At 43.0% G+C, this 24,116-nt stretch overlaps 1 protein-coding gene and 1 pseudogene across 1 annotated transcript in view; one reads left to right on the forward strand and one right to left on the reverse strand.

The window, feature by feature from the left end:
• Positions 1-16,128: 16,128 nt before the first annotated feature.
• The window catches only part of ADIPOR2 (adiponectin receptor 2), a 37,206-nt gene continuing 29,218 nt past the window's right edge, over positions 16,129-24,116 (forward strand). Inside the window, exon 1 of the mRNA XM_055395167.2 lies at positions 16,129-16,419. The gene's annotated coding sequence lies outside the window, so the exon portion shown is untranslated. The remainder of the gene's footprint in view (positions 16,420-24,116) is intronic.
• LOC129536147 (protein SDA1 homolog) lies at positions 16,243-22,384 on the reverse strand (annotated as a pseudogene).

Here is a 24,116-nt window from a genome sequence, read left to right on the forward strand (position 1 = left end):
TGAAGGGGGTCATCAAATCAGATTAGAATTTGTTCCAAACGTCAACTTTGTCCAGCTTTCAATGACCAAAGTTTTCTCCAGAGTGTTGAATTTCAGGCTTATCTATTTACCTTTGTTGGGCCGATTTGACCTTCTCAAATGTCTGACAGTGATATTTTCCCCATGTACTACTTTTGAGGTCTCTCTCTCTCTTTTTTTTTTTTTGGCTGTGCCACCCACAGCATGTGGGATCTTAGTTCCCCAGCCAGGAATTGAACCCAGGCCCCTTGCAGTGGAAGCGAGGAGTCTTAACCACTGGACCACTAGGAGGGAAGTCTTTCTCTCTTTTTTTTCTTTATTCCTTCCTTGCACAAGTAATCACCAATCTCTGCCACAACCACCCCCAGGAGTTTGCTTCTTGCAGTAATGGCCGCCTCTCTCCTTGGGCTCTCCCTTTGGAAACAAACATTCCTGGAAACCCTGATCCAAGAGTACCAAGTAAGACATTGTGAAAAGGAATTTTATTTGAATGCTGGTTGTCCATGAGACTTAAAATCCGATAGATCTATACATAATTGCCTGAATATATTCAGGAGTGGGAGATTGAAGGCTAAGAGCTAACCTCCATTGCTATGATTATCAAAACGTTGTCCATGGGTGCAGATGGCACCAGCTATGTAATCTGTAAGACCGAGCGTCGAATGGAAGTGTAGGCCTTCTGTTCAGAATTTCAGGACAGGGACAAGAGAACAGGAAATGATGTATCAGTCCTTTTGAGTACAGAGAGGGATGCAGGGAAACTGAGCCTGCAGGAGACCAGGGTATCAGAATTGCCAGATTCCGACAGACAAAAATCTGATTTCTGGGAATTCCCTGGTGGTCCAGTGGTTAGTGCTCCATGCTTCCTCTGCAGGGGCTCTTGTTCCATGCATAGTTGGGGAACTAAGATTTTACACGCCACATAGTACAGCCAAAAAAAAGAAAAATCTTGATTTCTGAAGCCTACTGTGTTAATGAATCAGAATCTCTGGGAACAGTGGCTCGTCCTCCCTACCCACCCAATGTTTATAAGTAGAACTATGTTGAAAAAAAAAAAAGAACTGTATTGAACATAAACATGTTCCTTTGTTTTCATATTGTTTATGGGCACTTCTGTACCACAATAGTAGTCAAATAGTTGGAGCTGAAACTCTATAGTCGACAAGACCTAAAGCATTTATTCTATGGTCCTTTAGAGAAAGCTGGTTGACACCTGATTTAATAAAATAAACGTATGCTGGGAGCAAAAAGCCCCCAAAACTTTGATTTTTCATTTCACTTTCTGTTTTCTAGTTTTCTTATTAAGACTAAGTACATTTACAGAAATCAGCAATGGTCATATTGCAGATATTTTCTATATAGCTAATATTTTTTTTTTTATAGTTTCTAGAGGTATGGAAAAGACTCTGATGCTGGGACGGATTGGGGGCAGGAGGAGAAGGGGATGACAGAGAATGAGATGGCTGGATGGCATCACCGACTCGATGGACGTGAGTTTGGGTGAACCCCCCGGAGTTGTTGATGGACAGGGAGGCCTGGCGTGCTGTGATTCACGGGGTCGCAAAGAGTCGGACACAACTGAGCGACTGAACTGAACTGAACTGAGAGGTATGTAACCCATTTTTTTTTTAATTAAAATTTCATTTAAGATCTTGTATAGGCAAAGGTTATTTGTTTATTTTTAATAAATTTAAAAAAATTTAAATTTATTAACGTTTATTTTTGGATAATTTCTTTACAGAATTTTGTTGTTTTCTGTCAAACACCAACATGAATCCACTGTAGGTATACATATATCCCCTCCCTCTTGAACCGCCCCCCATTTCCCTCCGTATCCCACCCTGCTAGGTTGATACAGAGCCCCTCTTTGAGTTCCCTGAGTCATACCTCAAATTCCTGCTGGCTCTCTGTTTTGCATATGGTTGAATTAAGATTTTGTTTTATATTGGAGTATAGCTGATTTGCAATGTTGTGTTAGTTTGAGGTGCACAACAAAGTGATTCAATTTTGTGTGTGTGTGTGTGTGTATTCATTTCTTTTCAAATTCTTTTCCCATTTAGATTATCACAGCACATTGACTAGAGTTCCCTGTCCTGTACAGCAGGTCTTTGTTGGTTATCTGTTTTATATACAGTAGTGTGTATATGTTAATCCCAACCACCTAATTTATCCCACCTGGGAATCCACATTCTTAACACGCCCTCCAGGTGTTGATTTTGTGCACAAAAGATTGAAAACCTCTGACTCTTTCCCCCATTTGCTTGGGAAGAAGAAGCAGTGATTCTTTTATCAGATGAGCTGAGATGGTCACCTTGTACCACCTCCAGGCTTCCTGGTGCTCACACCCTCTTTAACCTTCTTTCACCCTTTCCTCTTCTGTTCCCTTCTGGTTTGGGCCTGTCAGAGGCAGCACAGGCAGGGCTGATAAAATCACTCAACAGAGAAAGTTGGAGGGGAGAGGCTGAGACATTGCAGGCCCTGGGGACTTGTCCTGCAGGAATCTTGTCTTTCTGCCACATCCCCCTACTCCTCCCAGTTTGCTTTAACTTCTAACCTAAAGCAACAGAAAAGGGACAGGAGCCAGCGAAACAAGCTCTGAGAACAGCCCCAACCACACAGTTCCATCCTCAGTGACTCTCAGGTCACAAGCATTGGAATTCAATTCCAGGTCAATCCTGTTCCCTCTTCAGTAAATGCCAGTTCTTGGAACTTATTTCTGCAAGTCGTCACTTTATCAAAGTGTAAGCCCCAGGTCCCAGGGTTCATCCTTGTAAGCTGATGAGAGAATCCTTATCAAGTGACCCTGATAAGCTCCTGAGTATAAGTTCTGATTTTAGCTGTATATCAAGACATTTCTGTTTAGTTCAGTTGCTTGGTTGTGTCCGACTCTTTGTGACCCCATGGACTGCAGCACGCCAGGCCTCCCTGTCCATCACCAATTCCTGGAGCTTGCTCAAACTCATGTCCATCGCATCGGTGATGCCATCCAAACATCTCATCCTCTGTCATCCCCTTCTCCTCCTGCCTTCAATCTTTTCCAGCATCAGAGTCTTTTCCAGTAAGTCAGTTCTTCGCATCAGGTAGCCAAAGTATTGGAGCATCAGCTTCAGCATCAGTTCTTCCAGTGAATATTCAGGACTGATTTCCTTCAGGATTGACTGGATGGATCTCCTTGCAGTCCAAGCGACTCTCAAGAGTCTTCTCTAGCAACACTGATAAAATCACTCAACAGAGAAAGTTGGAGGGGAGAGGCTGAGACGTTGCAGGGCCTGGGGACTTGCCCTGTAGGAATCTTGTCTTTTTGCCACATCCCCCTACTCCTCACAGTTTCCTTTAACTTCTAACTTAAAGCAACAGAAAAGGGACAAGAGCCCTTTGGTGCTCAGCTTTCTTTATAGTCTAGCTCTCATATCCATATGTGACTACTGGAAAAACCATAAATTTGACTAGATGGATTGTTTTCAGCAAAGTAATGTCTCTACTTTTTAGTATGCTGTCTAGGTTGGTCATAGCTTTTCTTCTAAGGAGTAAGCGTCTTGTAATTTCATGGCTGCAGTCACCATCTGCAGTGACTTTGGAGTCCAAGAAAACAAAGTCTCTCACTGATCCATTGTTTCTCCATCTATTTGCCATGAAGCGAACAGTTGACTCAGTGGGAAAGACTCTGATGCTGGGAGGGACTGGGGAGAGGAGGAAAAGGGGACGACAGAGGATGGGTGGCATCACCGACTCGATGGACATGAGTTTGAGTGAACTCCGGGAGTTGGTGATGGACAGGGAGGCTTGGCATGCTGTGATTCATGGGGTCGCGGAGAGTCGGACACGACTGAGCAACTGAAATGAACTGAAGTGAACTGATGGGGCCAGATGCCATGATCTTAGTTTTTTGAATGTTGAGTTTTAAGCCAGCTTTTTCACTCTCCTCTTTCACTTTCATCAAGCGGCTTTTTAGTTCCTCTTTACTTTTTGCTATAAGGGTGGTGTCATCTGCATATCTGAGGTTATTGATATTTCTCTTGGCAATCTTGATTCCAGCTTGCACTTCATCCAGCCCAGCATTTAGCATGATGTACCTGTATGCAGGTCAGGAAGCAACAGTTAGAACTGGACATGGAACAACAGACTGGTTCCAAATAGGAAAAGGAGTACGTCAGGTTGTATACTGTCACCCTGCTTATTTAACTTATATGCAGAGTACATCATGAGGAACACTGGGCTGGAAGAAGCACAAGCTGGAATCAAGATTGATAGGAGAAATATCAATAACCTCAGATATGCAGATGACACCACCGTTATGGCAGAAAGTGAAGAGGAACTAAAAAGCTTCTTGATGAAAGTGAAAGAGGAGAGTGAAAAAGTTGGCTTAAAGCTCAACATTCAGAAAACTAAGATCATGGCATCTGGTCCCATCACTTCATGGCAAATAGATGGGGAAACAGTGGAAACAGTGTCAGACTTTATTTTTGGGGGCTCCAAAATCACTGTGGATGCTGATTGCAGCCATGAAATTAAAAGACGCTTACTCCCTGGAAGGAAAGTTATGACCAATCTAGATAGTATATTAAAAAGCAGAGACATTACTTTGCCAACCAAGGTCTGTCTAGTCAAGGCTATGGTTTTTCCCGTGGTCATGTATGAATGTGAGAGTTGGACTGTGAAGAAAGCTGAGCGCCGAAGAATGGATGCTTTTGAACTGTGGTGTTGGAGAAGACTCTTGAGAGTCCCTTGGACTGCAAGGAGATCCAACCAGTCCATTCTAAAGGAGATCAGTCCTGGGTGTTCATTGGAAGGACTGATGCTGAAGCTGAAACTCCAATACTTTGGCCACCTCATGCGAAGAGTTGACTCACTGGAAAAGACTCTGATGCTGGGAGGGATTGGGGGCGGGAGGAGAAGGGGACGACAGAGAATGAGATGGCTGGATGGTATCACCAACTCGATGGAGGTGAGTTTGAGCGAACTCCAGGAGTTGGTGATGGACAGGGAGGCCTGGCGTGCTGTGATTCATGCGGTCATAAAGAGTCGGACACGACTGAGCAACTGAACTGAACTGAACACTGCATATAAGCTAAATAAGCAGGGTGACAATGTACAGCCTTGATGTACTCCTTTCCCAATTTGGAGCCAGTCTGTTGTTCCATGTCCGGTTCTAACTGTTGCTTCTTGACCTGCATACAGATTTCTCAGGAGGCAGGTCAGGTGGTCTGGTATTCCCATCTCTTGAAGAATTTTCCAGTTTGTTGTGATCTACACAGTCAAACATTTAAAGTCAAGACATTTAAAAGTTAGTAAAGTTCTTTGTGGCTCTAGTGGTAAAGAATCTGCCTGCCAATGCAGGAGACATAAGAGGCGTGGGTTGGGAAGATCCCCTGTAAGAGGGCATGGCAACCTACTCCATTCTTGCCTAAGGAAATCAAATGGACGGAGAAGCCTGGCAGGCTACAATCTATGGAGTCAAAAGAGTTGGACATAACTGAAGTGACTTAGCACATAGTAGGCATATAGCACATGAACTACTTTGTATTACATATTTTAAAGTTTAGCGCAACAAATGCTCTTTTTTTGGGGGGGGTTCACAGCTTTCTGCGTGGGGGATGATTGCTTGAGGAGCTGCTAAGCAGAACAGATGCTGTCTTGAATTTTTCCTTAAGAAAAAACAGACTTTAAACCAACGGCTGCTTCTAAATTACTTATGAAACTAATTTTTTCTTTATTGATTTTCACCTCCATTTCCTGTTTTTTTTTTCAGTTTCTGTACCTTCTAACACAAAATATTGTTACTATGTGTTTATGGTTATTAAAACTTTTTTGTTTCTATTTGCATTTTCACAGCAAATGAGAGACTACATGTAAACAGCCCTTTGTAACTGAAATGTTATGTAACCCTAGAGTTCTCAAAAAATCTTTTTCTGCTTGTTTTTTATTTTAGCAAAGGACTTGTAAGCAAAGAACTGTTACAATTCAATAATAAGGAGGGAAACAATCAATTTTTTTTAAACAGGCAAAAGATTTGAATTTGAATGGACACATTGCAAAAGAAAAGAATGGCCAATAAGTACGTGATAAAGTTTCAATGTCATTTGTCATCAGGAAAAGGCAAATTAAAACTATAAAGAGATGGTTCTAACTGTGGACTGGAAACAAGTGCAAAATGTAAGAGCTGTGAGTACAGTAGCATCTATTCAGTGTTCCAGTGAGAATGACAGCCCGGGAGATGACTTCTTGATGAATTCCCATAATTTAATTTAATTTTGTAAGACTGAAGTTTCAAGTTACAGTAAAAATAAAATTCATATTTATGACAAGATAAGAAAACATTTAAACATAAAATGATCTGTCCCTTGACCTCCCCTCTCCACATTGTGCATTATGTATCTGCATTAGGCATCAACTGAACCTCCCCTATAAGCAGAAATACCTGCTCAGCCAGAAACAGCAACATTCACCCTGTACCAATAGACAACTCCTTAAGAGATAACTTAGCCATGAAATTAAAAGACACTTGCTCCTTGGAAGGAAAGTTATGACCAACCTTGATAGTATATTAAAAAGCAGAGACATTACTTTGCCAACCAAGGTCCGTCTAGTCAAGGCAATGGTTTTTCCCGTGGTCATGTATGGATGTGAGAGTTGGACTGTGAAGAAAGCTGATCGCCGAAGAATGGATGCTTTTGAACTGTGGTGTTGGAGAAGACTCTTGAGAGTCCCTTATACTGCAAGGAGATCCAACCAGTCCATTCTAAAGGAGATCAATCCTGGGTGTTCATTGGAAGGACTGATGCTAACGCTGAAACTGCAATACTTTGGCCACCTCATGCGACAAGTTGACTCACTGGAAAAGACTCTGATGCTGGGAAAGGTTGGGGGCGGGAGGAGAAGGGGACGACAGAGAATGAGATGGCTGGATGGCATCACCGACTCTGTGGACATGAGTTTGAGTGTACTCCGGGAGTTGGTGATGGATAGGGAGGCCTGGCGTGCTGTGATTTATGGGGTCGCGGAGAGTCGGACACGACTGAGCGACTGAACTGAACTGAACTGAACTAAGAGATAACATTCTTTCTTCATCTTGTAAAGGGTCACATGACCCGCCACGATGGCACTTCAATCTGTATTAGATAAACTGTCAATAGTATGTCATTTAATGTACAGCCCTCTGTCTCAAAAATGTCTTAAATAAGCTATGTCTTGACTTCTAGTGGGAGGGACAGTTCTCAGAGCTTTCTGAGATGCTCCTCTCTGGTTATAATCCTCAAATTTGTCTGGAATAAATTTTCCAATTTTTTTCTTAAATCAACTGATTAAGTTTTCATCGACATTACCAAAATCTGAGGACACTATTTTATTTTGGTCACACCCTGTGGCATGTGGGATTTTAGTTCCCCTTCCAATATCCCCTGCATTGGAAGGGCAGAATCTTAACCACTGGATCAACCAGCAAAGTCCCTGAATTGTATAATCGAAATTTAATTAGAGAGTAGAGCTTAAAGATTCTCACCAAAAAAAAAAAAAAAGTAAATAAATGAAGTTTTGGTATGTTCATTAACTTGATGGGGGAATCCTTTTGTACACAAAAAATTGGTGTATCTTATTGTATGTAAAATATATTTCAATAAAACCTATTTTGTTGTTGTTCAGTTGCTAAGTCATGTCCAACTCTTTGGGACCCCATGGACTGCAACATGCCAGACTCCCCCGTCCTCCACTATCTCCCCCAATTTGCTCAAGTTCAGGTACATTGAGTTGGTGATGCTATCTAACCATCTCATCCTCTGCTGCCCTCTTCTCCCTTTGCCTTTAATCTTTCCCTGTCTTAACATTTTAAAAGCTTATTTTAACAAACTATAAAAGATATTCTGAAAAGATGCTAATAGACAACCACAGCACCCAGGATTAATAAATGTTAAACACCTTTGTCATTTGCTTTAGCTTTATTCACGTAGAAGAAATGAAATATTACTGATAAAGGTAAAGCCTTCTTAGTTCTCAGACCTATCTTCTACCTCTCCCCAGTGTCAAGCACATCCACAAAGCTGTGTGTTTTCTTTCTGTGCATTAAAAAAAATGTAGTAGCAAGCATCTTCTTTTTGTTGGTGATGATACAAAGCTTAGCAAGAGCTAACACACGGACCATAGCTGAGCAGTGAGTCAGCAGCTCACTGGTAATGATGCTGCTCCCCCAGAGCCGTGTTACCTAACCTGTGCTTGAGAAGTCGCTAATGTAATTTACACAATTACCAGAATGTTTATACTGCTGTCTATCCTCAGTTTTAAACATGACCACCATGTGGCACAAATTAGAGTTTAGGGTGTTGTGATATTTTTCTGAGCATTTGAAATGGACTTCTTGGAAACTTGCAAATCTAAGATGAATGTGATTTTTAAAAAAATCAGTTTAGGTATTTGAGATCAGTTTAATCACAATGAAGCCAGAATAACAACTGATGCTGAAGCTGAAGCTCCAATACTTTGGCCACCTGATGCTGACTCATTGGAAAAGACCCTGATTCTAGAAAAGGAGAAGGCAAAGGAGAAGGGGATGACAGAGGATGAGATGGTCGGATGGTATCACCGACTCAATGGACATGAGTTTGATGAGCAAACTCTGGGAGACAGTGAAGAACTCAGAAGCCTGTTGTGCTTGAGTCCACGGGATCAAAAAGAGTTGGACATGACTCAGTGACTGAACAACAAGCCAGAATACAGATATTGATGTATTTCTCTCTAATTTTGCTGTAAATTAGTTTCAAAGCAGTTAACAGCATTGAATCCCAATGCTTCAAAGTCCGATTAGCTGGTTCTCCACTGAAGAGGCCCTGAATACATAACCCCAAAGTATGCCTCTTTGGTGAATTTATTATTGTGAGCTGAGGACAATTGGGATACAGGATACAGGAAGGGCTCTTTATGCTCCTTCCCCCTTTCTTTTCTTCTTCTTAAAAAAAAATTATTTTTAAAAATTGTTTGACACCCTCTCCTCTGTCCTCTACTACCTTCTGGAGTTTGCTTAAATTCATGTCCATTGAGTTGGTGATGCTATCTAACCATCTCATACTCTGCTGCCCACTTCTCCTTTTGCCTTCAATCTTTCCAAGCATCAGGGTCTTTTCCAATGGGTCAGCTTTTCACATCAGGTGGCCAAAGTATTGGAGCTTCAGCATCAGTCCTTCCATGGAATTTTTTCAGGGCTGATGTCCTTGGGACTCTCAAGAATCTTCTCCAGTACCACAATTTGAAAGCATTGATTCTTCCGTGCTCAGCCTTCTTTATGGATCAAACCTCACACTCATACATGGCTACAGGAAAAACCATATCTTTGACTATATGGACCTTTTGGGGCAATGTGATGTCTCTGTTTCTTAATATACTATCTAGGTTTTCATAGCTTTCCTTCCAAGGAGCAAGCATCTTTTAATTTCATGGCTGTAGTCACAGTCCACAGTGATTTTGGAGCTACTTTGGTGGAGTCTATTTCTCCCTGCAGTATGAAACCTTTGATACTGTGTTTCAGAGGATGCACCCTTGGTTATGCCCACAGTCACTTGGATAACACTACTTTCACCAAGGCTCTTTCCTTATCTATACCCACCTGTTAAGCCCCAAAAAGTATTGGTTGGTTGTCTAATTTACAACAATGATGTAATACATAACTTGCTCACAGACTGATATAATCAAACCTGGACTTCTTTAAAGAGATAGTCCTATGGTTAGTGTTTGATATTTTTCTTTACTCAGAAAAGCTCCTTCTTGATATCTCTTTCCTCATTTGTCTCTTGCAAATAAGCCTGCAACAGTTTAGCTTATATCTTGAATGATTCAATGAATCCATCTCACCTGAGATTTAAACCTCCCCAAACTCTGTGCAAATTAAGTCACTTCTTTTGAAAAGAGATTAAGAACTCTCTGTAATATCTCCAGCTCCTTCCCGGTGCAAAAACTTTGGGCCATGTCTTTAATGCTGGGGGTGGAACAACGGTGCATTTCTTTCCAAGTGACCCCCAATTTAGTAAAATATTTTGTTTGAGTGGGAGGGCAATAGCCCCAGGCCTCCTTTGGCTTCCCACTCCTGATGTGGAATTTCTGCTCCACACATCAAGGAAAGAAAGAACAAGAGCCTAGTATCTTCAGTGCTGTCATACCCAACGTAGAACTTTCATCTCATGAGTGGGGGCCAGGTGGGAGAAAGCACTCCCAGGCTCACTGTTGCACGTTTCCTGAATTTAAACTCAATAACAAGTAGCTGGGGGCAGGAGGAGAACTTTTGATGCCCAACTTCTCCTAGGAAAATAGCCCTCTAACTAGGAGCTACAGGTGGTAAAGGGGCTTTGTGTTTCCTGTTGGAGTTTCCATCTCACTGATCTCAGAGAGCAGAAAGACAGAGTTAAGTCTTGGTTCCATAGTCACAGATGTAATTGTTCTCAACAAGTTTTAGATTTTCTTAAATAAATGTTCCCTTTTTTGCTGTCTTCAGACCATTTCCAGAGATTTTAATGGTTTGGATTTTATTTTTACTGATTTTCTCTGGTTTTGCTGGACAGCATGACTACAGAGCTCCTCACACTGTCATACTATAAATCCTTTCAAGTTTTGGTACTTTGTACCAACAGAAAGTCTATAAGGAATGCATTGAAAATATTGTTGGCAAAGTGAGGTATTATACAACTTAATACTGTAAAATTGATTTAGATACCATTTTTCTATCAAAAAATTATTGTTAATTTTTCTTTATTGTCTATTTAATTTTAATATTATAATTGAACATGATCTAAGAGATGTTTTGTCATGCTTATTGTTTAACAGCATGAAGTATTAGTTGTTTAACATCATGAAGTATTATGCCTTGAATATACTACTACTACTCAAGATCAAGATATCTATCAATGTTCTTTATAAAAATAAATTGCCTGGATGTATAATAAAAAAAAAAATTGTTTGGCCACACTGCTTGGCATGTGGGATCTTAGTTCCCTGACCGGGGACTGAACTCACGCCTCCTTCATTGGGAGTGAGGAACTTTAACTGCTGGACAGGCAGGGAAGTCCCAACCCTCCCCCTTTCTACCTAAAAGCAGGTCCTAACAGTTCCCATGAAAAAGGTACTTCCTTACAATAGGAAGAGAACGTTCTTTTATTTTTCTGTCTCCCAGTTTTCTTGAGAGATACTGACATTAAACTTTGTATAAGTTTATAGTGCACAACGTGATGACTCTGAAGAATCTCCTTAGACGGGGAGTTGACCTAAACCAAAATGGACCTGTACTGAGAACCCCACTAGAGTGAGCCTGATCTTTTGTGAGTTCCTGCAGCATATTTCCTAGGTATTGTCCCCCAGTTTGAACAGATGACCACATCCAACTAGCTGTGCTGCAGGGCACTGTTGGGTCACCCCAATTTACTGCCCCTCACCAAAGCCCCTTTGTCTTGTGGCATCACCCCAATTTTTTGTTGTGTAAAAAGGAATATAAACTTTTGGCTCTGACGACATTCTCACATCTTCATTTTTTTTCTCACGACTCCTATGTACATGTAAAAATATTAAATTTATAAGTTTTTCTCTTGTGACTGTCTTATTGAATGTCTTATCTCCGTTTACTCCTTAGGCCCACCACAGAACTTCAGTTCAGTTCAGTTCAGTCGCTCAGTCGTAAGGTCACCATAGAACTTAAGAGGGTATAAATAAATTTTCTCTTTTCTACAACATATATATGAGACAAACACAAGGGATGGTTTGACATTTCTTGCTCTTTTTTTCTTGGTTTCTCTTTTTTGTGGTCCACTTCCCACTTTGTCCAGATTTTTTCCCCCTTAGTTCTGATGTTTATCTTTCAAAAGCTTAGAGATATTGGAAGAGAAAAGAAAAGTTTAGGTTGGTTTTAGGTATTTTGTAATAATGAAGCTGTAAATTTCCTTTTGTAATTTTTCTTTTTGGAAAAGCTGTAGACTTTGAAAAGTTCTTTCAAAGAACACTAATTTTGATTGTCACTAGTAGAATAATTTGTCTTTTTTTCTCTTAAAAATAGCAATTGCTTTGATTCAGTTCAGTTCAGTCGCTGAGTCGTGTCTGATTCTTTGCGACCCCATGAATTGCAGCACGCCAGGCGTCCCTGTCCTTCACCAACTCCCGGAGTTCACCCAAAGCCATATGCATGGAGTCGGTGATGCCATCTAGCCATTTCATCCTCTGTCATCCCCTTCTCCTCCTGCCCCAATTCCTCCCAGCATCAGAGTCTTTTCCAATGAGTCAACTCTTTGCATGAGGTGGTCAAAGTATTGGAGTTTCAACTTTAGCATCAGTCCTTCCAATGAACACCCAGGACTGATCTCCTCTAGGATGGACTGGTTGGATCTCCTTGCAGTCCAAGGGACTCTCAAGAGTCTTCTCCAGCACCACAGTTCAAAAACATCAATACTTCAGAGCTCAACTTTCTTCACAGTCCAACTCTCACATCCATACATGACCACTGGAAAAACCATAGCCTTGACTAGACAGACCTTTATTGACAAAGTAATGTCTCTGCTTTTTAATATGCTATCTAGGTTGGTCATAACTTTCCTTCCAAGGAATAAGCGTCTTTTAATTTCATGACTGCAATCACCATCTGCAGTGATTTTGGAGCCCCCCAAAATAGTCGGCCACTCTTTCCCCATCTATTTGCCATGAAGTGATGGGACCAGATGCCATGATCTTAGTTTTCTGAATGTTGAGCTTTAAGCTAACTTTTTCACTCTCCTCTTTCACTTTCATCAAGAGGCTTTTTAGTTCCTCTTCACTTTCTGCCATAAGGGTGGTGTCATTAAAAAATAATAAATGAAATAATTTATCTTTTCTTTATTGGAGAAGGAAACAAACCTCGCCCCCTGCCCCTCCCCACCCAGCCCCACAAGAAAAAACCAATTGGGATCACAAAGTTAAATTCACTATGAGGTCTAGAGTATTTTCTTTATGCTTCAGAATTTGAAAGCTGCACCTTCACTGGCTGCTTACTTTGGGGACCTCCTCAGTTCTCATTGGCTGTTGACCTGCAGATCATAATGCAGGCTGAGGCTGTCCTCAGAGCAAGTCAATTGTCACCATCTCAGCTGCACCCCATAGCGCCCGATGCCTCGTCATGGGCTGACCGCACCTGGATTATGAATGTTACCCAGTGATGTGTCTCTCTGTCATCAGCTTCTGGTCATTGTACAGATGACCATATCCGACTAGCTGTGCTGCTGGGCAGTGTCGGGTCACTGGTGACTAGGATGGGGAGTGGGGGTGGAACTCTTTTCTGGGTGCTGCTGAGAGGAAGTACTCCACCCTCCTGTGAAGAAGTGGGACACCTTCAGGATGGAGGGAACCCATATTCTAAAGATCCAGCTGACGCTGGAGGATGCAGAATTTGACTGAATTCCCCTTGGTTTTTGCACGGCTACTTAGAAGACAATATACAAAGATTTAGGAACTGAAGGACATTTGGCAAGAGAGACCTGAAAAATCTGCTTTGGGACATTTAATGGTGACCTTTAGGTAAGAGATATGGGTGAAGCCATTCACGGACAGTCCCTCAGGTTGGGGATGGTGACAATGTCTTCATTGACTGAGAAGGTGTGAGCGTTCTGAAGAAATGGTGGGGTTCGTTTCATCTTTGGGGGGCATCAGGAACTGGCAGCAGTGATCTGGGGGCGGGACCATAATGACAGATTGGGAGGCAAATCTTGGGGGGAAAATGATATGGCCCTTTCTCACGTGCTTCAGCAGGGCAAGGACTGCTCCAGGGTAAAGTGCTTTGGTTTGTCAGAACAAAATCACCTAGAGAAGGATGCAGACAAAGTTTGAAGTCTTTGAACAATCTCATCTTCATGTGGCTCTGTTGTCCTCAGTATACCTCTGGTTAAGCCCGAGGCCCCAGTTCTCTTTGCCTTCTGTAAGTCAAATTTGCAGACACACTGGTGTTGTTTCTGAGGTGCTGTAGAAGTATAAGGTTGTCTGTTTTTTAAAAAAATTTTTGTTTATTTATGCATTTTATTATTGGCTGTGCTGGATCTTCCTTGCCTCAGGAGCTCTTTCTCTAGTTGTGGAGAGCAGGCGCTACTCTTTAGTTGCAGGGCACACACTTCTCACTGTGGTGGCTTCTCTCATTGCAGAGTATGGGCTCTAGGCTCGGTAGTTGCAGCTCCTGGGCTCCAGAGCACATTCTCGGTAGTTGTGGCACGTGGGCTTAGCTGTTCCTTGGTGTGTGTGGGTCTTTCCAGACCAGGGATCGAATCTGTATCTCCTGCATTGGCAGGCAGATTCTTTACCACTGAGCCACCAGGGAAGTCCTTGTGGGCTTTTTTCAAACTTACCTGGGCGGACTTAATACCAGTATTCTAAAATACTAGAATTAAGACCATCTTATTCATGGTTTTTCTGATTTTAGTAACTTTAATTACTTTTAAAATTTTATATTTCCAGGCTGAAGAGATCCCTATTATAAACATTTTTGCTTATGTATCAGACCCTAGGTCTTTTGATATGAGATCTGTGACGCTTTTCCAGCTTCGTTTTTTCTGTTGGTATGGTCTCAGGGAGTGATGCTGAAAGCTCAGCTTCTCTGTACACCAGTGGGGAAGTGAATCTCAGAGGCAGAGTTTTGGGTGAAGTAGAAAAGGCTAGCTTTATTATTTTTCCAAGCAAAGGCGGCGGATATAGCAGGCCTTGAAAAAATGTGTCCCCACCCAGGAAGCTTTTTTTTTTTTAAAAGCTTATAAACAACATAAGTTTATTTCCTACAGTTCTGAAGGCTAGAAGTGCAAAATCAGGGTGCCAGCATAGTTGGGTGAGAGCCCTCTTACCCAGGAGGATTTGATAAGGAGATTTAGAAGAGCCTGGCAGGGTACAGTCAAGGGGGCCGCAAAGAGTCAGATATGACTGAGCATGCATGCGTTTATGCAGCAATACTTCCCAAGGGTGGGGTTGCTGGCAAGATTAGGGTGTGTGCAGGATCCTGTGGTGGTGCATGGTCTCTTGCATTGCAGGCAGATTCTTTGCCAATTGAGCTAGGAGGGAAGCCCTGCAGGGTCTCACGTGGTCTCCTAATCTAGCTAAACTCCTCTGGTTCCTTTAATCTTGCCTCACGTGGTTTCTTGGCGTCTCCTCCCTTGATTAGCAACTGTTCAAATCTGCCCTTTGGAACTCAGGGAAGGACGTGGAGGGTAGAGTCCTGCTTACAAGAAATGGGGGGCATAAAAACGAGGCCTCCATGCCTGGGAGCCTCACAAGGTGCCACTCAGTTTCAGGATGGACAAGCCTGGGGCATGGGTGTCCTTGAAAGCTTATTCAGTTCAGTTCAGTCGCTCAGTCGTGTCCGACTCTTTGCGATCCCATGAATCACAGCACGCCAGGCCTCCCTGTCCATCACCAACTCCCGGAGTTCACTCACACTCATGTCCATCGAGTTGGTGATGCCATCCAGCCATCTCATTCTCTGTCGTCCCCGTCTCCTCCTACCCCCAATCCCTCCCAGCATCAGACTCTTTTCCAGTGAGTCAACTCACCTCATGCGACAAGTTGACTCTTCCTTTAATTAGTATAACAAGATTTTTGACAGTTAAGGCAATATAACCTCTTCAGAGCACTGAATGTGAAGAAAACATTTTCTACACCGGCCAAATTCTACACTTTGTTTTGTTATAGAATAAGTATGTAGGCGGATTTTGGGTTTAAAAAAGTTAAAGCTCAGTTGAAACAAGTAGAAAATAAATCGTTTTGGGCAAATGGACACAGTATGGCTGAATTAGTTTCTGACCTGCTATTACTCCGAAACACTTTTAGAATCGTTCTGAATTTTATACTTTTAAGAGGAGCGGGCTCACATTCGTTTTCTGGAAGTCGTGAGGCACAAATGGTAGTGTCTCCGTGAGGTAATAAAAAGCAATCGCTGTTGTCTTGTGGCGAGAGGCTTAGCGTTTAGGCCTGAAGCCGCCTCCGACAGTGTCTGGCAATCCCTCGTTTCGGTTCCGCTCGCTGCTGGCGGGCCGTAGCCATAGAAACCGGGAAGCGTCCCGAGCCGGGCGGCCACGCCTCTTCCGCTGCACACGCTCCTGTTTCCGGTGGGAGGGCAGCTAAGGGACTTCCGTATCCCCGGGTGCTCGGCGCCTCCCGCTAGATTCCCGACCCACCCAAGCTGCTCCAGGTCCGGGAGCGGCCAGGGGGGCGCTTCCGGCTTCGACCAGCGCGGCTGCGCACGAGACGCCTTCTCATTGGCTAGGGCCGCCTCGTGTGATTAGCGTCACGGCGGCGGCAGCTGTAGGAGCCTCCCGGACGCTGGGTCGCGGCGGCGGCGGCGGCGGCGGCAGCGGGCGCCACCTCCGCTCCTCTGGGCTCCCAGCGGCCGCGGTTCCGAGGAGCTCGAGACGTGCGGCGAGGCGGCGGCGAGCTCAGGTGAGGTTCTCGAGTGGGAGCGCGGACCTGTGGAGGGAGGCTGGGCTGGCGGGGGCGAGGGCTGAGGGCAGGTGTCCCGGGAGCGCAGCGGGCGAGGAGCGCGCCAGTCGGTTCCCTGCCCCGACCCCCGGGCCGGCGCCCCTCAGTCCCCGGGCCCCTCCGCCGGGACCCTCTCAGCCCCGGGATCTTCGCAGCCTCCGCTCCCTGCAGTCTGGTTCCCCCAGCCTCGGATCTGCTCAGTCCCGAGTCCCGCCGCCCCGGGTCCCCTTCAGCCACGGCTCCCCTGGCCCAGGGTCCCCGGCTTCCTTCGGTCCCGGTCCCCCCACAGCCCCGAGTCCGCTCGGCCCCGGGTCACCACTCCGGGTCTCCGCCGGCCGCACTCCGAGGTGGGCTCCGCTCAGGCCCCGATCCGGCTTTTGCGGCGGGGAGACCCCTCACCGGCGCTTGCCCGCGCGCAGGCAGCTTGGCCGGACCGGGTCCTGGGCCCGGTGTGTCGGTGTCGCCCCTCGAGGCGGCTGTTCACTGGCTCCGGCGGGCCTGGGCGTCTGTGCCGGAGCTCGCTGTGGGCGCCCCTGGCTCTGGACCTTTAATTCGTTCGCCCCTGGGGCTTGACAATTTGGCGCGGTCGCCGGGTAGAAAGGTGCACGGGTCCCGCCGCGTTCGTACCCAGCACGCGGACTGTGGGGCAGGGTCTGCGTGTTTTTAAGCAGCGGGGTCTGCTAACGGACTCTGGACTCCTCAGCCCTGGGCTGTTCCCCTCGCATCTCCTCCCAAAGCAGCCCTTCGTTCATCCTCCAAAGAAACCATTTAAAACTCCGAGAAATCTGTCATAACATTTCAAATTGTGTCCCAAGTGAAATGTTGAGAATAGTTTCTTCCAACCCAAAGCTTTATTTTTTGGGCGGAGATCAGAAACTTTTTGAAGTTTGAAGTGTCCTACCAAAGGCCACTTGCGTGGCTCGTCTTACCACCCTCTGACTCTAATTCTGTTAGACTTTCATAGATGGTTCATTCCTGATTCTTTTCACTCCTCATGTTTATCTCATAGAAATTTCACTTCTAGTGCTGGTAGTTGTCCATAGATGTTTTCATCTCTTCTCATAAATTTTTCCGTGCTGACTGTCCTGATCCAAAACCAAAATCCTTTCATCAGTTAGTTGGGACTTAAGGTCCTGTGGTGGCAGTCACTGGTGGTGAATTATTATGACATTTGAAGAAATTTCAAATCGATTTAAATATGAAAGGTATTTCTTTTTGCGTGTGTTTGTAATTGCCTAGGTGCTAGTATGTGTTCCGTTTCAGACTTTAGGCTGCTTAGCAAGCTTTCTCTTACTGGGGCACTAAGGATGAGAGGAGGCTTTCCAGAGCCTAAATAAAACGCTGATTTTTCTTTGTCCCTACTCTTGTATATATTAATAAATTAACAAGTCCCTTCCCCCCAATCAGTAGTGTCAGTTTAGCAGATGCACTTTCTTTTTGTTTTCCAAAATGAGCACAGTTTTGTTTCCCTCTTTATTTCAGGGGTGGGCAAACCTGACAGATTGTGGGCAATGTCCTACCCGCTGCCTGTTTTTGTAAATTAAATTTTCAATGCGACATAGCCATATGCTTTCATTTAGGTTTTGTCTGGTTGCTTTTGTGGTGCGAATTGAGTACAGAGACCTTTATGGCCTGTAAATGGTAAACATATTTACTATCTGGCCTTCAAAAGAAAATGTTTGCCAACTCCTTTATTTTATTAAAAACAACACATATTCAATGTAGAAAGTTAAAATGAGTCAAAAATGTAAAGGAAAAAATAAATAGGGTCACAGCAAAAATCACAACACAAATCAGGGGTTTGTTTTATGATTATTTTTGTAGAATCTATTAGTGATTATTTCTATATAAATGGGCTTATATTGCCAAATATTGGTTTGCAGTCTGTTAAATACTCATTATTTTTACTTGGCAGTTGAATACATTGTATTTTCTGTATCGAAGATTTCACTAGAAGGGGCTTGATGAACCAAATTTTCCTTGTTTGTCTTACCAGTCAAGGTTTTTTTAAAAAAAATGAGGCATAATAGATGCTTATTGGTGGTGGACACTATTTATTGAACACTTACTATGGACCAGATAGTTTTCCAGTCTGCGTGTTACAGGTAGTGAGTCATTTAATGCCTGCAGCAACTCAGTACAGGTACACAGACTGTTGTCCCTACTTGCACATGAGGGAACTGCAGGCAGTGAGAGATTAGCTGCCCCAGTTGGTCAGCTAGTTAATGATGGAGCTGGGGTTTGAGTCCATGCAGTCTGGTTTCCTGGTGGCTCAGGCAATAAAGAATCCGCCTGCAATACAGGAGACCTGAGTTTGATCCCTGGATTGGGAATATCCCCTGGAGGAGGGCCTGGCAACCCACCCCAGTTGAGTACCCTGGAAAATCCCCATGGACAGAGGAGCCTGGCAGTCTGCAGTGCATGGGATCACATAGAGTGGGACATGACTGAGCGACTAAGCACACACAGTCTGGTTTCAGCACCCAGTCCCTCAATGTGCTACTTGCTCAGTGTAGTAAGCTTTTAGACAGTTGAGAGATACATAATGTAAAAATTCTTCCTTATGCTCCTCACTCTTTGTAGGAAACCACTGCTACCAAGTTTGATATATACTTTTCCCTCTCTCTTTGCATATGCAAATGTTTATTTGCAAATCTAACACATGCAGGTTTTACAAAAATTAATAGACTTCATTAGAGCAGTTTTAGATTTATGGAAATTGTGTGGCTAGTAGAGAAAGTTCTCATATCACCCACACTCCATTTTCCCTTATTAATAACATCTTGCATTAACATACTATGTTTGTTACAATTGATAAACCAGTGTTGCTTCATTGTTAATTAAAATCTGCATATTAGGATTCATTTTTGTATCGCAGAGTTTTTAAAGTGGGATCAAACCAGTCATTGTTCAGCAAGTGTGCTTTTTTTGGGGTGATTTTCAAAAAATAGTGCTTCTGGACTTTTAAATGCAAATCAATAGTCTTAATTCACTAATATTCAGATTAATAACACAAGTTTACCATTTTCCCAGGAATGGAAAATTAGCTTGGAAGTTACTGCTTTTTCCGTTTTTCAGAAGTTTATCCTGTAGCACCAGCTGCTCTTCTCTGAAGAAGCACTCACTTTTGGACTGGACATTCTGGCTCCTCCATGAAGCTTGTTCAGTTTCTTGGAGATTCCTAGCTGTTCTTCATCAGAGGAGTGGTGCACACCGCCCCATTTACATCAGCTTCCTCCTCACTGAGCCTGGTATTTCCCCACCTGTCTGGATGGTTCTCAGCGTTCTGTTCCTCAGCTTTCAGAAGTTCAGTTCCTAGAATATAATCTTTAGCATCTAAGTCTCCATATTATTCTTGCACGCTTGATTTTATTGAGGCCTCTGTAGGCTTACCCTGGCATTCCTTCTGTGATATCTGAGGATTCCGTTTTCGGAAGAACTGAATCAGGGTCCTAGGAGAGGTCAAGAGTGTTTTTTATACTGGGCCAAGTGTTCAGGAAGTTTTTCAGTCACTGAGCTGTTATCTCTCTCAGGGCATTGCTTCCTCCTGTCATGACTTCCGCAGAGTTCTTGTCGTGACAGAGTAGGTGGCGTGGTCCTGAGCAGCACCTCCGTGGTCTCTGGGACTCCCAGGTGCAGAGAAGTAGGGAATGCAAACAGAAGGGTCTTGTTCCTCCTCTTGGTGCCGCTGCAGAAACCTGTGCACAAAGGGACAGAAAGAGCTTGTGAATTCTCACCAGTCTGGAGATGAAGTTCATGAGCAATAGCTTCACTTCAGAAGTTTCCTTATAACTCTTCAGCTGCTTTAGTGGTTTTTCTGCAAATTCTTGGGGCTCATGAACTGAATGGATCATTGAGAAGTTAACACTTGGAACTTTTGTCTTGTTTTTGGAGTACTTTGGTAACATTCTTGTCCTGTGTTTGGAGCCTCTCCCCCGAGGCATGCAACATTAGCACTCTTAAGTCCTTGCCCTGTTCTTCTTGTTCATCTTGCCCTTGGAAGAATGTCAAGGCAACGACTCATGCCGGTGGCCTTAGAGAAGCACACAGTTGTGATAACACTGATGGTCTTGGTATCATTTCACTTGTTTCTTCTGTAATTTAGTCATCACTTCCAGAGATATCTTGGCTGCGGTTGCGCTGCTGTCCCTTAATGTGTGTGTGTGCAATTCTGTAGTACATATTCACTTTATTCTTGTTTTTTGCACCTTTATTCTCATCAGTCACACGATGAGTGTACAAAGTCTTAGAAGCTTACATGGCAACATAGAGGTTCCAAAAAGAACTCTGGCAGCCTTGATGGATTGACGAGATTCTTGGTGAGGTCAGAGCTTTGCAAAGTGTTATTGGGAGGTCTACATTCAGGACAGCGTAGGAGAGAAGGTCTTTTGGTTCTTGAGGAAAGTTGTCTAGGTGTTCTGGGTGGCAGTGACCAGTCTGTGCCATAAACGTCACCAGCGTTGCCAGTTCTTGGCTGGGTTTGTGTGTTAGTCACTCAGTCATGAGTCATGTCCGACTGTTTGTGACCCCATGGACTGTAGCTCACCAGGCTCCTTTGTCCATGGAATTCTCCAGGCAAGAATACTGGAGTGGGTTGCCATTCCTTTCTCCAGATTTATTTGGTTGCAATTTGAAAATCTCCCATATTGGATTTGCAGTGAATATTCTGTGTAAGCTCCTCAGTGTAAAACAGAAGGTCTACTTTATTAATCCTGTAACTGCCGTAGGTTGCTGGCAGCTTGTGTTTATTTCTGCTTGACAGGTTGACTGTAGACTTTCTTTGAGCGTTTCTCAGAAGACCCACACCACTGATAGCAGCCAGCCCTTCTCAGGCTGGGTCTTGGAGTCCTTTTTCCAGGTGTGACTAGAAGTAGCACTGGAAGCTTGGCTTATGGCGGCATCTTGGTCATAGTAATATGTTTAAGGGGCTTCCCAGGTGGCTCAGTGGTTTAAAAAAAAAAAAATCTGCCTGCCAATGCAGGAGACATGGGTTCAATCCCTGAGTTGGGAAGATCCCCCAGAAGAGGAAATGACAACCCACTCTAGTATTCTTGTCTGGGAAATCCCGTGGACAAATGAGTTTGGTGGGCTGCAATCCATGGGGTCGCAAGTGGTGGACACGACTTAGCGACTGGACACATGCAGTGTGCTTAGTACGTTTGCATTTACTCCATCCTTTAGTTTCTTGGTATTTTATTGAATGCATGCACCATAATTTAATAGTTTTTCCTATTGCTGGGTATTTAGATTGTTATAAGTCGATTGTCTAGTGTTTAAATTTAATATGTATGCATTGTATGTACAGTGTCGCATGCTGGTGGCTCTTTAGGGCAACTTTCTGTAGCTTTCTTCTTTTTTTTCTTCAATATTTATTGATTTGACTAGTTGCAGCATGTGAACTCTTAGTTGTGGCATGTGGGATCTAGTTCCCTGACTAGGGATCAAACCTGGGCCCCCTGCATTGGGAGCACGGGGTCTTAGCCACTGGACCGCTAGGGAAGTCCCTAGGGTGACTTTCTGAGTCTAGTTACTGGGTTGATGTATATTACTAGACTGCTACGCAGAAAGGTCACAGCAGCATAAACTCTTGTCAGAACTGTGGCTGAGGTCTAGATTCTTTATACCATTTTGAACTTTTTTTCAATCTTTATCAGATTGGCAGTTAAACATATCTTGCAGTGTAGTCTGTCTCTCTCACTGGGAGATATATTTTGTTTGAAGTTGGTTTAGAGTTACTTTAGGCAAGACCAGCTTTCTGTAGTCGTTCTTTCTAGTATGTTCTCCCTTAGACAGAGCTGCTCACCTGTTTAGATTCCCTGTCTAATCCTGAAAGGCAGTGTAATTTTGCTAACCCTGCTAAAAGAGTCTGGGTGACTGCCCAGTAGACAGTGTACTTGTTGAGGATAGGTGTATATGACTTCTTCATGTCTGTTGCAGTCCTGGTGGTGAGTAAATGTTATGTTCTTTTTAAAACCTAAATTAGACTGTGTTCTTTTGGGCTACTGCTGAGTGAAGTGCTTTAATTTTGTTAAAAAATAACCTTTTCAAAGTCTTTGTGTAATGTAAACTTGAAAAATTACAGCATAAATTGGTCATCTTGGTGTATATTAGCTATATCATCCTTTATTTCTAAAATGAGGTAAATAAGACTGATTAATATCATAGGACCTGTTTCTAAGGAAATAATTAACCAAACCTATTTAGTAAGTACATACATATTCAGTTTTGGAAGTTAAAGCACTGGGTTAATGAGGGGGTTTGTTTCATGTAACCCCTGGTTTGGAGTTTGACATGTGGTAGAGGGCATGTGTACCGCCTAAATGGTATCTTGGCTTTGGTAGACCTTTTAAGCGTCCAGATGGAAGGGAAAGGCTAGCCAAAGTCAGGAAGCTGCCAGAATATCTTTAGACATGGGGAAAATATCTGTGCAAAAGGACATTTCAAGTTTTTCAGTTGAAGACCACATACACACACACACAAAATACAGAACTTACTTTATATGTGGCTTCTAAGTTACATATTCTTACTGCACTTATGAGTTTACCACAATGTCCATGCACAGGAAAACAAAGCATACAAAGCATAATGGTCTTGAAGAGAAAGAAATAATTACGCTATTAAATTTTGACCAGCTTCACTTTCTTTTGTGTACATTTTTTTGTTAGTATATTACCTAATTATTTTTCATGGGTAGCATGTTGACTTTAATCCTGTATGTCCTGAAATTTTGGTTTCGTGAGTATGTGTGCATAATTCTATCCTCATACCCATTCCTTTCGTCAGGAAATAAGCATTGATGGTGGAAACTTCATAGCCTTGTGGAGCAGAAGGGTTATTTTTATTTTCTTCAAATTTATTTTCATTTTATTTCATTCCAGAATTTCTGTAACTTAAAAGATCTGGAAGTATAATTATATGTATAATACATGTATTTTATATATATATATATAAATAAGGAAAAGGAGGAAGCATATATTCTTTTTCCAAGTGGCAGCTTAATTCAATGACTAAGAATAAAATTTGGATTTGAATTTTCTTGGCAGCTGAGATAAATGAAAATATGGTAAAATACGTAGCACTGAACTGTAAGAAGGAACTAGACCAGTTTTCTAGGGATAAATCTTCCCTTGATAGATTTTAAGGAAATTGGGCATTACATAAAGCCTTTTTTTTTTTTTTTTCTAGAAGCCTGAGTTTAGAAAAGGGGAAGGATGATGCATTAACATTTCAAACCAATGAAAGTTTTGTATAGGGCAGTTGGTTTGCATTTAGGTTGCACATGTGTATTTTATTTGACTAATAAAACTTTTTTCACTAACATATTTCAAATATATGGGAAAATACAAAGACCAATATAATTAACACTCACATACCCACCATACATGTCATTTCTCTCAAAATCTTAACATTTTCGCACATACAGGTGAAGGACCTTCACAGGTTGCATTTCATTTTGCAAGAGTATTGCTATCTTGAAGTTAGTGTTGATCATTTCTAATGCCTATTTTTATGTAATTACTACATTGGAGTATGCTATGCTAAGTCACTTCAGTCGTGTCCGACTCTGTGTGACCCCATAGACGGAAGCCCACCAGGCTCCCCCGTCCCTGGGATTCTCCAGGCAAGAACACTGGAGTGGGTTGCCATTTTATATTCAT

This window comes from Moschus berezovskii, chromosome 6 (assembly GCF_049115385.1).
Source record: "Moschus berezovskii isolate FMDL1 chromosome 6, NW_MosBer_1.0, whole genome shotgun sequence".
NCBI classification, from domain to species: domain Eukaryota; kingdom Metazoa; phylum Chordata; class Mammalia; order Artiodactyla; family Moschidae; genus Moschus; species Moschus berezovskii.